At 42.8% G+C, this 13679-nt stretch overlaps 1 pseudogene; it reads left to right on the top strand.

The window, feature by feature from the left end:
- The first annotated feature begins 3220 nt into the window (after positions 1 to 3220).
- LOC148852390 (cytochrome P450 71A1 pseudogene) lies at positions 3221 to 4091 on the top strand (annotated as a pseudogene).
- The last annotated feature ends 9588 nt before the right edge of the window (positions 4092 to 13679 follow it).

Genomic DNA, 13679 nt, shown 5'->3' with positions numbered 1-13679 from the left:
ACCGGCTCAGTTTGAAGCCTCTCCGGTATGAGCCCACATCAGGTCGTCGAAGCGCTCCGATGCTATGTAATCGTCAACGGCCTTCACCTTGGCATCCTCAAGAGCCTGGAAGAAGATCTCGGACTTCTCCTTGATGTCAGCCTTGAGGTATTCCACCTCGTGCTCCAAGACCCCTTTTGAGGTCGCGAGGTGTTTCACGACAAGCCTCAGGGCGCCATTCTCTCTTCAAAGTTTCTCCAACTCACTCCTCTGAGCCGAAGTCTCGCCCTCAAGATACTGGACCCGCTCCCGAGCTGATCCCAAAGCCTCTTCGGCAGTTTGCACCCGCTTCAGATTCCTGTCTGATTGGATAATCAGGGCATGAATGGAGAAGTTCGCCTGCTAACCAAGGAGTCAGTTCGACAAGAAAGTAAAAAATGAAGGAAAAAGCACAAAGGGAAAACCATGTCAACTTACCACCATAACATGAGATGTAGCACGTGCGCCGATGTAGCCAGGAGGAAGTTCGAACGTAGCACGTGCCCCTCTTGGCTCTCCGAGCTGGAAAAAACTATTGGTGTTCAAGAAGCCTCTATAGTTTCGGCCTCCCAAGCCTCTGCAACACCGGGCTCCACTACCATTTCCAGGATTGGCCCGGCCTCCTCAGGTTCCCTGGGAGAATCCAGGTTGATGATCGGAGGGTGGCTCGGGACCTCGGACTCCATGGCCCGAGGAGACTCCACGCGAGCTCACTTTGAGATCCGCTTCTTCTTCTTCATTCCGTCAAGGAGGTTGACACCTCGGGTCTTCTCCGCCTCCATGATACCTGCGAAGAGAGCTTGGTGTCAGTAAAAAAAAAAATAAACTGAGTAAAGAAGCCTACCCGAACTCAGACTGGCCTGAATAAGCTTAGCCTCTGAGAGGTAATCTCCGGACTCGAGCCCGACCGGGGCCCAAGACTGAAAGGTCTCCACCATATCTTTATCTAACATGACACCGGGATCCGGGACAGTCGCCCTCTAATGAGTAGAAAACGGCTACCCCGTAGCACTTCGGACCACGAAGTAGTCCTGCTTCCACGCTGGGACCTTATTTGGAAGTTTGTGAAGAAGTTTAAATCTCGAGCGGGGAGACAAGTAGTAGGCTCGCCTATGCTCGGGAAGGAAGCTCACTTTCTTCTTAAGCATGAGAAGGGCAGAAAAAATTTCTAAGTCCAAGGGAATAATGTATTCACAGCAGAGGCATATGGTCCCGACAACATTACGAATGGAGTTCGGGTGAAGCTGACCGACTGAGACGCCGAAGTGGTTCAAGACTTCGACGATTAGGGGGTGGAGAGGAAGGCATAGCCCGACAAAGAGCTACTCCCGGAAGACCACGATCTCATCTGGACCGTGCTCCCAAGGGAAGTTGCCCGAATGTAAGCTATATGCATACTCCACGGGCAAGTTGAACTGACGAACAAGGGATCGAAGTCTCTCAGATGTCATAGTGGAGGGTCTGAATGTGTTCGACATCCGAACCCGACGAGAAGTGAACTCTAGGCTACCAGGGGTGACCTGGGCTGAAGGCCCTACCTCGGGCTCATCTAGAAGGCTGTCAAAAGAGGCAGCCCGACCCGAGGTCTCTGCCTCAAGCCCTTCTAAAATGTTATCTAAGCTACCCGAACTACTCGAACTAGACATCATAAAAGGAAAGGAAAGGGAATTGAAAAGGCTAAGGGGACTCACCAAGGGAACGCTACCGAACTAGGGAAGGTGACGCAAGCTGAGTACCTTGGATGCAAGCTCAAGAAATGATTGTTGATTATTGACAAAGGAAAGTGACTAGGGCCCCCACTATGTATAGCCGTTGTACCCGCGCATCAATGGTTGAGATCAAAGCCATCTAACGACTCTCAAAAAAACCGGCCGCACGACTTTAGCACCAATTTTTGACATCCGAGAGCTGATAAATCGTTTGACATCTGTGCATGAGCTCTATGTGACACGGGTTGACTCTGGTCGAGCCGCACTAACCCCGATTGATCTAAGAACATAGGTGGGTCAGACCGGGGGATCTTCGAACTGGACGAAGCATGCCACGGGGCAAATCCACCCGTCAGTCTGTGAACTCCCCATGCCAGGTCAAGACCCTGGGCACGGGGATTGGGGGGCAATTGATGGAGGTAGATTTGGCCCGACCCCTAGGCTGTGCGACACGGGGAAGAAACTGGGGTGACCTAGCAGGAACGCCAGCTCGGCATGTTGACATAGCACGACCATATCCCAAGAGGAGGCCCGAGCTTCCTGAGCTCTCCAAGAAGAGGCCCGAGGCTCCTGAGCTCCGCAAAAGGAACCCACACTTCCTGGGAGGTGAAACCCAAGCTCTCCCTAAGGATCCCGAAGCTAGCAAGCCCACGAGGGGTGAAGCCCGGACTAGCCCACCTCAGGTCTATCTGGGTCATATCCCGACACCTCAGGACAGTAAGCCATACTCTCATCCGAACTCAAGACTTCACCTCGTGCACCACTCCGGCACCTCGGCTCCAGGTCACGCAACTGCGAAACCGTACCTGACAGGTCCGTACTTTGGGGCAACACACTTAATTGGTTTGGATCTGACAAATGGCAATCACACCGTAACGGCCATTTGCTACCGCCATCTCAGTTGTGGCAGAGACGGCCCTGGCAGAGAGGACAGTGGCAGTTATGTCTGCCCCCCACAGAGGCAGTTATACCTGACCTGGCAGAAGCTTGGGAGTGAGTGCACCAGGTGGTTATAAAAGGCTTTCTTCCCCAAGAGAAAGAGGTATGTGATATTTGTGCTTTCTGGTCTTAAAATCTTTATTTTCCCTTGCCTTCTCAAGAGTATTAACTTGAGCTTCGGAGTATTCCCACCGGGTTCCTCCCCGGAAATCTCTCATTTCTTCCTTGTTTCAGGCATCTTCAGCTCCGTCAAAGGCAAGGTTACCGGCAGCTAAGACCGACTGGATCGTGCATCATCAAAAAACATGGACGAAATGTGCTGAAAGAGGTGGTGACGTGGTGAGTGAGGTGTTTTGGGATCCGGGTGGTCCGGTCCGAGTCCGGATGTACTAGGCACGTTAGGTAAGCACTAATAGCTGTCTGTGATACCTGTTCCAGCTAATGCGCCTTTATTCTAAACGTTTTTGTTCCCTTGGGGATATCTATTATTTTATTATTTGTGTCAAAATAATTAAAAATAAAAAACAATAAAAAAGGAAAACCTGTCCCAGTTAATGCGCCTTTCTCTCCAACCTTCTGCAGTTTTGGGTTCTCTTACATCTTGACCTTCAGCCGCCGCAACTGGTTGGTTAGGGCATTCCAATGGCCGAGCAGTTGATCCGCACCCTGCCAACCTCTGCCGCTTGGAACATCCGATGGCCGAGCACAAGGAATTCTGTTGCCTTGTTCACTCCCACTTCTTCTCCTCTTCTCTTTTGTCTTCCTACTCAGACTCCGGGGATGTTTGGTCAAGCTGCCACCGTCTCCAACGAGGATTCCAGTCATCGGAAATTTTCACCAACTTGGCACGCTTCCCCACCGCACTCTCATGGCCCTGTCTCAAAAGTATCGGCCGCTCATGCGCCGTGTCCCTCTACTCGTTTCCTCCTTAGAGAAGTCTATGGAGATCACTAAGACCCAAGATACTAACTTTGCAACTAGGCCTTCTACAACTGCTGCAAAGAAGCTTCTCTATGGCTGCAATGACTTGGGGTTTGCACCTTAAGGCGAGTACTAGAGACAAATGAAGAAGATGTCTGTTTTCCGCCTCTTGAGCGTCAAGAGAGTGCAGTCATTCAGATATATAAGGGAAGAAGAGGTTGCTCTTTTGATCGAGAAGATATCTCACGCATGTCAGTTGCGCAACTCAATTAATCTAAGCGAGTTACTTACCATTATATCCGGTAACTTGATTTCTAGAGCTGCTTTCAGTAGCAAGTTTGAAGAAGAAGATGATAATAGCAGACGGATCGGGCCTTTGACAAGGGAGGTAATGTCACTTTTGGGAATCATTTTGGTAATATTCATTTCCGTTTCTGAACTACAAAATACTAATTAAGAACACTTTTTTATCTTCTCAGTTTAGGCCTCCTTTAAATGACATTACAATTGCTGGCTTTCTCGTATATCATATCGAAATTGTTCCATGCGTCGACCTACAAATGCAATTTTGTACTCATTTTGGCTTTTGCACTCCAAATAATATATTTCTTAACAAATTTGTTCATATATATCTTATATATCATATTCCCACTACTTATTCACAGGACATGTTTATTGGTGGAAGTGATATGACGGCCATTACTGTGGAATGGAGCATGACCGAACTCGTCAGGAATCCCAAAGTGATGAGAAAAGCCTAAAAGAAGTTAGACGTGTTGTGGGTAAGAAATTCAAGTTTGAAGAAGATGACATTCCTCAAATGGCTTATTTAAAAGCTGTTACCAAAGAGACTCTAAGATTACATCCTCCTGCTCCCTTTTTGATTCCAAGAGAGTCCACTAGAGCTATCAATGTTAATGGCTACCATATCCCAGCTAATACCAGAGTCTTCATCGAGGTTTGGGCAATTCAAAGAGCGGTTGAAGGTCAAGAAGTGGGAGAACCCAAAATGGCAGAAGGTTGGAAAGAAAGGCGCATTAATTGAGACATGTTTTCCATTTTTATTGTTTTTTATTTTTAATTATTTTGACACAAATAATAAAATAATAGATAATTCGTAACAGAACAAAAACGTTTAGAAGAAAGGTGCATTAACTATTATTTTATTTATTTGTGTCAAAATAATTAAAATTAAAAGAATCATTGAAAAGGAAAACCTAAATGTGTTGGAAGTTGGAAGTACTTGAAACTCATTGGACTCTCGATCTCCAACCTTCTGCCGTTTAAGTTTCTATTATAAAGAGGGTTTATCTCTCATTGAACTCATCTTCTTCCTCATTCGCTGGGTTCTGAATTTCTGCTACGGGCTATGCCTTTAAGGTGAAAAAGGGCAGGAGAACTGCATTGATTATCATAAATTTTTAAGTAGAAACACTAATATTCAATTCATCAGAATAGTTAATGAATATTCTTAGAAAATCAATTCATGTCTTTTTTGTCATAATTAATATCATCTTTTTTTGTATGTCTTTCTCAATAAACAAAAACGTCAATTCGTCAAAATAGTTTACGCATATCTCTAGAAAATTGATCCATGTCTTTTTTGTTAAAATTATTTATCTAATTATATAAATATATAATAGTTATTATAAATATTGCTAATAACTAGGTATCGAACTGTTTTAACGGTTTTGACTGTTTTTATTTTTCTATTTTTTTATTTTTTTTGCAAGAATGGGTCAACCGTTTGTCTAGAACGGTCGACCCATTTGACTCGATAACCAGACCCCTAATTGGTTGGGTCTCCGAGTCGGTTTTAAAAACCATGATGTTATATCATTTGACCGTGTGACTCATACAACTCAAAAATGGAACTGTTCTTGCCACTGGTTTCAGATCGACGGTTCAACTATCCAATTCAAACAAACAACCTGTTCTGACAACAAAAATTTAGAAAATAAAAAAGTAGCCAAAAACCATTGAATGGGTCAACGGTTGATGGCTCAACAACTCGGGTCAATGGGTCGTTGAGCGATTCAATGATTTTTGGCCACAAACCGAGATCGGGGTAAAATGGAACAGGTTGCTTGGATGATTCCATTAAGTAGTACCATACGTGTTATGTCATTCGAGCGTGTAACTCATACGACCTAAAAACAAAACCGTTTTGGCCGACAATTCAATTGTTCAACTGGAACGGATGGCCCATTCCCACAACAAAAATTAAGAAAATAAAAAAAAAGACCAAAAACCATTGAACGGGTCAATGATTCAACCGCTTGGGTCAATGGGTCATTGATCGATTCAACGGTTTTTGGCCAGGGACTGAGATTATGATAAAACAAAACCAGTTGCCCGGATGGTTCCCAATTAAAAAAAATAAAAAACAGCCAAAAACCATTGAATGGGTCAACGGGTTGATGGTTCAATCACTCCTGTCAATGAATCGTTGACCAATTTAATGGTTTTTCGCCAGAGACTGGGTCAACAGGTCGACAATTCCATCCCAGCCCCTAAGAAGCAGGGCCCCTCTGCTAGTTTATATATTACTAGTAAAGCTCTCCATGTGCAGGAATCTCCTTTATTTTTTAAAATTTTGTAATTTATACACTCAATCAAAGCAATCTATTATAAATAAAATAACAATAGAGTAAAAATTAGTTTCAGAACTTCTGAGGTAGAGGATGAAAAAAGATTGTAATTAATAGAATTAAATGCGATATTTATTCTATGAGTCGTTGAAAAAACACGATGAAAATTATTGAATCCACTCCACCCAACCAACCAGTTGCAGCAGCTGAAGGTCTAGAGGTGGGAGAACCCTAAATGGCAGAAGGGTTGAGAGAAAGGCGCATTAAATGGGACAGGTTTTCTTTTTCATGATTTTTCTATTCTTAATTATTTTGACACAAATAATAAAACAATAGAAAACTCCTAATGAAACAAAAAACATTAACATGGTGTTTAGAAGCATAGGCACTTGTGGGACCGATTTTCAAGAAAAATGCCCATGTGTTTTTCATAAAAAAACACTTCTACCACGTAAGCAATGAGCAACACTATGATGTTTGGTAAGCACCATTTTTTCATAACTGTTTTTCATGTAAGTGATGATAGGTAAGCACCAAATAGGTTACACATCAGCAACCATGGGGGAAACAGTTCACCGATGCATGCATCGGTGGGTCCCAATAAGCCCGATTTTTTAATAATCAGCTGAATCAAACAATGAGATACATGGGCGTTTGTTGAACAGTTATGTAGATCTGACATGGCACCATTTTTTCTGAAAAACGGCCACAATTCCAAACATCCCCTAAGATGAAAGGCGACTTATCTGGGAAAGGTGTCACAGAGCTATTAAGTGCTTACTTAGTGTGATTACTAATGTGCCTACTACATCCAGGCCCGAGAAAAGTGTACTGTTGCTATGTCATGAAAATTTAAATGGCCCGCTTTTTTAATAATCGACTGAACCAAACAATGAGATACATGGGTGTTTGTTGAAACAGTTATGTGGATCTGATGTGGCACCGTTTTTTATGAAAAACGGACAAGGTTCCAAACATCCCCTAAGATGAAAGGTGAATTAGCTGGAAAATGTGTCACACAGCTATTAGGTGCTTAGTGTGCTTACTAATGTGCCTACTACATCCAGACCTGAGAAAAGTGTACTATTGCCATGTCATGAAAATTTAAATTAGAGCCTTATAAAGGTGAAACGTGAGTAGAGAGAGGTGTCATGCGAAGTGTCTCCTAAGTCATTGATTGTAGTGGATGAAGTATGAGTGGAGATTACTTGGGTTATTTGTAAAAAATAGGGTGTGATGACTTAGGAGCCTCTACACATCACACCTTAGCTAATTCAAGTCCTCATTTTGTCTTTTCAACGAAAAAAGTATTATTGAGTGTAAATACTATTTTATCAACATTCATTATGAGATGTGTCATTCACAACAGACTCTCAAAATAGTTCAGGCTGTTTTTCACAAACCAACAAAGTTTTTGTTCAGAAAAAAAAAAAAAAAAAACAAGCTAGGCTGTCTTAGGAGCATCTACACAAGACACCTTAGCTAATTCAGGTCCTCATTTGTCATTTTAACTAAAAAGTTATTGAGTAAAAATACTGGTTTACCCATAGTTATTATGAAATGTCATTCACAACAGGCTCCCAAAATAGCATAGGCGGAGTTTCGCAAACAACCAAATTTTTTCCGTATGGAGATCACTCTGGTTGTTTAGAAAAAAATAGGATGGGTATTGGGAGCCTCTACACATTACACTTCAGCTAATTCAGGTCCTCATTTGTCTTTTCAACTAAAAAGGTATTGAGTGTAAATATTGTTTATCACCACATAGTTATTATGAGATGTCATTCATAGCAAACTCCCAAAATAGCCCAAGCTGGTTTTTCACAAACACCCAAAGTTTTTTCCATATGAGTTAAGTTCCAAGGAAGGGGGAAGTCTAGTAGAAGGATTCACTAGTGAGGCCAAGTTCGCCTTTTTAGAGATAGGTCGGCAAATAGTGGTGAGAAGTGCCCTAAAACTACGTAGGGTCAAGGTTCAAATTTTCAAAATGTACTAACCCATATTGGTCGACACATATCATATCTTTAAGGGGTCGGCACGGGAATGCTACAAAATCATTTGTATCAAGTCTTTTCGTCATGTTGAACCCATATCGTGACCGTATCAGGGCATACCGGACCTGTATTAGGGTGTATCAGGGTGTATTAGCCAATACAGTACAATTTCCTATAGGCAAAAAATGAATTAAAAAAGTTTGAGGAAAAAAAAGACTTCTAACTCTCTTCAAAAGCCTTCTTTACTCTTCCAAACTAACCAAATTATCTCTACACATTCTTGGATTGTAAAATTCTTAAAAAAAACGCAAAAACAATGTCCAAAACTCAAGATTTTTTAAATTTCTCAACTTTTTATGAAAATTGGTAAAATATATATATATTCAATTTATTTGATAGTATGTTACAATATTTTGTATTTTTCTTAATGCTTGGTAATTCTTATCTTTTGTGCTTTAAATAGATCTATTTAATTTTTTGAAGAAAATTTAGAAAAAAAATATAAGATAACAACAAAAAATAAAATTTTATATTTTTGGTGTAAGACGCGAACCCGGGGTGGCTAAACCAACAAGGTCACTCCGATGATTAAGTCAGTACTCTCATAGACTGCAAGCTAAAAATCACAAAAGTATGAGAGCTAGAATATGCTTACTTGCCCGCCTCATGTCATTGGGGTTGGTGCCTTTATATAGGCATTGGTTGGCATGGGCTTCACACACCATATCCAAGATTTTCGAGAGGTTGCCTAAGTGGTCTGAGATTCCTGGAGGAAACCGACATGCACGTTGACCATCCTTCGGATCGTTTGTACGTGGGTCAACTTCCAAGGATCGTGGGAGTGTTGGGATATGCATGTCGAATTTGTTGGTGAGAACATCTCGTAGGTTGCCAGGTCGGCACATGTGCCAGGTCTCTAGGTCAGCGCTGTGCCAAGCTGCCAGTTCGGCACCTGTGCCAGGTTGCCAGGTCGGTGCCTGTGCTAGGCTTCCAGTTTGCGCCTGTGCCAGGTCGCTAGTTCGGTTCCTGTGCCATGTCGCCAGGTCGGTGCCTGAGCCAGGTCGCCAGCTGGGACACCATCATCTTGGCTAAGGCAAGTTATTGCCTAAGTGGTTCCGGATGTCACCTAGTTGTTCTGAGATGCCACATGTCACAATGTCATTAGAGGGCCAAATCCACCCTCATCAATTGCCCCCCACTCCCGAGCTGAAAGTAACTCGGCGAAGGGAGTAGATTGCTACTTTTGGCCTGGATTGACGAATTCGATGAGCTCATAAGCGTCAATCCAATTTGCTTCTCAAGTTAGAAGAGTCCAAGTGTTTGCACACTTGGGGTCTGGGAGTGACTCGCAATCCAATCTCCTTACCCTTTGATTTTGCCCATGCCGAAGAGGCCACTAGGTCTTATATGGTGCTGAAGTCTTTTATCAGTTCGACACTTTAGCCCTTAGGCTCTGGGAGCAACTCGCAGTCCACTCCCCTTACCCTTGATTTTGCCCATGCTGAAGAGGCAACTAGGTTTTATGTGGTGTCGAGCTCTTTTATCAGTTTGGCACTTTAGCCCTTAGGCTCTAGGAGTGACTCGTAGTCTTCTCTCCTTGACTTTGCCCATGCCGAAGAGGCGACTAGGTCTTATGTGGTGCCGAGGTCTTTTATCTGTTCGGCACTTTAGCCCTTAGGCTTTGGGAGTGACTCGTAGTCCACTATCCTTGACTTTGCCCATGTCGAAGAGGTGATTGGGTCTTATGTGGTGCCGAGGTCTTTTATCAGTTCGGCACTTTAGAGCTACAGCTCGTAGCATTAGCCTCGTTAGTGATGCCGGTGACCCACTCCTACAAGAAGCTACTAGGAGCTCGACCTACAGGGGCAGCACTACTAACTTTAGGTCACCAGCTCGCACGGGTGCTTTGGAAGGCTCAACCAGCAAGGGCGTCTGTGCAGTCTGTTGGTCGCCAACTCCCGCGGAAGCCATGAAGAGCTCATCTTGTAGAGGGTACTTCGCGAAGAGGATTGATGAGGCTTTATCCAAGTTGAAATAAAGTCGGCAGAGCTGCTTAGTCTGTTGGCCATCAACTTCCTGCATAGTCTTTGAGTTCATAAAAATTGGAAACTAGAAAGTGAGAGCTTTAGTTTTTAAAAGGTGAGAACTTAGCTTTCTGAAAGAAGAGGACTTAGCCTTTCAGAGGATGAGAACTTATCTTTTTCTAGTGTTTCCCACAAATGGTGCCAATTGATGTTGTGCGATCTGATTGCTCCCCGCTAGAAGTTGATGTGATTTTTATGTATATATAGCTTATTTAGGCCATATTTTTAATTTTGTATATTTATGATTTGTAGGAGTATCTATAGTATTTTCATGTGTTCCCATGTGTATCTTAACATTTTGTCCGTATCCATGTGTATCTAAGGCATATCTCGATCTGTCAATTAAATTTATCTGTGTGATACACTTGGCATTTTTTCAATACTTTGAAGTTGAACCTTGGGTAAGGAAAGAGCCCAATGGTGGAGGAGCTTAGTGCTCTCATTCCATGAACAAAGGAAAGCAGGTAGTCAGGTGGGGCTCACCTCATGGTTGGGTGGAACTTCGAATTGAAATTCTTTGGTGGCACCAATCGTGGATGCCAATAAACTAGGAGCTCATACATTTGGGGTATGCGGTTCAAGTATCATTAAGGATAGTGGACTCTGAAATTCAGGCCAAGGAGGGAATTATGTTTTATCGGTCGGGCTAGTTGGTAAAGGTGGTTGCAATGGGGATGCTAAGAGATTAATCCCATCCTCAACAATTTAGGTGTTTGTGAGAGTGGTAACAGATCCAAGGGAGGCCAAGTTGCATCTCAACCCAACAAGATCTCTCAAAAATGTAATCTTATCTAAAAGGGTGGTGAGAAAGGCCTGTCTGAAGGTTTTGTGTAGGAGGCATTCTGATAGGAGGATATGGTGCACGGTGGAGTTGGCAAAGGACAGTGAGTTGGGTGCTAGTGCAAGCTTCATCCCGACCCTAGAGAGAGGTGAATTAGAAGCTATAGGAGAATCTTTGAAAAGCAGAAGAGAAGGAGAATAAGAGATAACGAAAAAAATATCGAATGATAGTTTGAGTGTGAAAGGTTTGGTGTCTGCTAGCAAAGAAGGCTTGGGGGGTTATAGTTTCATCAATCAACTTGTAGAGGGAGATGTCCAAGTAGTGAAAATGTTGGGTTTGTTTTTTATGGGTGGTGAATCTTTTAAAAGAGAAGTGATAAAATATTTGAGTCAAAGTTTAGAGAAGTCAGGGACAAGGAGAGGGATAGAAGCAAAGATTAAAATATCGATACGATACGCTCAATACGAGGCATATCGTATCGGTATCAGACATCATTGGCATAAGATACGTTACAACTTGATACTTAACCATCCAGCGCGTATCAGGCCGATACACTATTGTATCAACGCGTATCGTATAGTATTTAGCGATACGATCTAATACGCACCGATGTACCGGCGTACTGCACAGGTGTCTATGCCTAATGTCTACTATCTCACTTTAAAATTTTGAAAATGGGGTGATGCCTACTATCTCACTTTAAAAATTTGAAAATGGGGTGATTTGAACCATGTGTCACCAAATTAGCAAGAACATACACATCTCTCTTCAGCCACCAAGTTATAGGTGAATATGAAGCTCGCGAGCCAACCATGATTGCCTACTTAGCCAAAGTAAGAGAAGTTCTGCTTAACTTACAGTCTCACTTCATCAACCGTTGGACATATGCTACAATTAACATTAAAATTTATTATTTTATTGATAAAATATTAAAATTTAAAAATTTAAAAATTATTAAAAGATTAAATAAAATGAGAATAATTGGACCATTGTAATACAAGTGCATAACACTGAAACTTTTCTATAAACTATCTACACTATAGTGTGGACTATCCATGAGAAATGCCATGAACGATAAATTGGGGTGTGTCCCATCCCTGTTCATGCTATTTTGTGGATGGACATGACTTGGCATAAGTGACACTTCGGCACGAAAACTTCGTTATGGTCCAACGTTGCAGCTCGGCTACAAGACACTCCTCCAAGTGCCCCGAGCTTCGAGCTCCAGTCCTTTCCGAGCAAACACTTAGAACTGAGGTCCTCCAAAGTCAGGGGCGTCCTGAGCTAAGGGAACCCCGGGACAAGTTCATTCCCAGAGTTAAGCCGAGCTCAAGGTCCCCACCTCGGGCAGAGGAACCTCGGTATAATACTAGTAGCTCGGTAAAGAGTAGCTTGGTACAAAGCAATCCGGGATAAGAGTAACTTAGCGAATTACTGAAGGATTTCCTCCCTAACAACCGGATCCGCCAAATCTGCAGACTACACCCACATCTCTCGTCAGGCGGCGACGTGATTGTTGATTCAAAAAGATGACTCACGCCTGGCAGGGCCGTACTCTACAACGGCTACCTGCGCCCACCACCTCTGCTCTGGCAGTAACAGTTGCACCTGATTTGATAGAGAGACAGAGGTGGTTACGCCTGATTTGACAGAGGCGGTTATGCCTGATTTGACAGGTTTTCAGCATAAAAGGGCCCCGACCCACAAGAGGCAAAGGTAATTGCGAATTAGCGCACGTTCACTCTTAGCTTTCTCTGCAATTCCTTGTTGCTTTCAGTTCTCTCTCCCTCTCTCAGTTCTAATTTAAGCATCGGAGTATTCCTACCGGGCAAGCCCCTCGGGAATCCTTCATCTTCTCCGTTTCCTCTCAGGTGCCCTGTTGCCAGATAGGAGCGAAGCCCCTGCCAGTTAGGAGTTACCGGATCACGCTACATCACTTGATTTTCTTTGTGTTGTTGCTAAATTAAATGCTTTATTCTAGACTTAGACATTGTTTATATCAATAGGAATTTTAATACTGCTGCCAACACTAAAGAATAAAATTGCCAGCTGTTGCCACTCTAATGTGGTATCTATTGACTTCTGTCAAGTGGTGTTTGATCACGTGGCTATTAACAATAGCTCTTGGATGTGGTGTTTCATCACATGAGGCAACGGGATGTACTTAATAAATGCAAGTCAGCAATTGTGTTTTGAAGGGAGGTATCTATCATTTTTTTTTTCAAAAATGGAGGGAATGTTTTCTATTTGCCATTAACCGAACAACTACGTAGAATTCCTATTTCTTTTTCGACAGAACACTCTAACACAAACTCTAACAATTGTTTATGCCGTTCTTCAGTCGAGACTATTATTCGGTTCATTCTCTGATAAATCAGACCATTTTCCACTATTTGAGAATCTAAAACTTTCTTCACTGGAGACTATTTGGCCGTTCATTCTCTGAAATTCCAGACCATTCTTCACCGGACACTACCGCCGTTCTTCATTGTTTTTCACCGGAGTCGATTTTTTGTAAACATGATTTATTTTGACTTTCATTTACATGGATAATCAATATAATAAATACATCTCTCTTCTTCCCCCGCCCCCTCCCTTTTTCTCTTTTCGTCACCCCGCTGCAACTGGTTGTGAACTCACCT

The sequence above is a fragment of the Nelumbo lutea genome, chromosome 5 (genome assembly GCF_056320005.1).
Source record: "Nelumbo lutea isolate HS-2025 chromosome 5, American lotus-T2T, whole genome shotgun sequence".
Taxonomy (NCBI): Eukaryota; Viridiplantae; Streptophyta; class Magnoliopsida; order Proteales; family Nelumbonaceae; genus Nelumbo; species Nelumbo lutea.
Note: the sequence above shows the minus strand (reverse complement) of the source record. Positions and strands in the feature narration are given on the sequence as shown.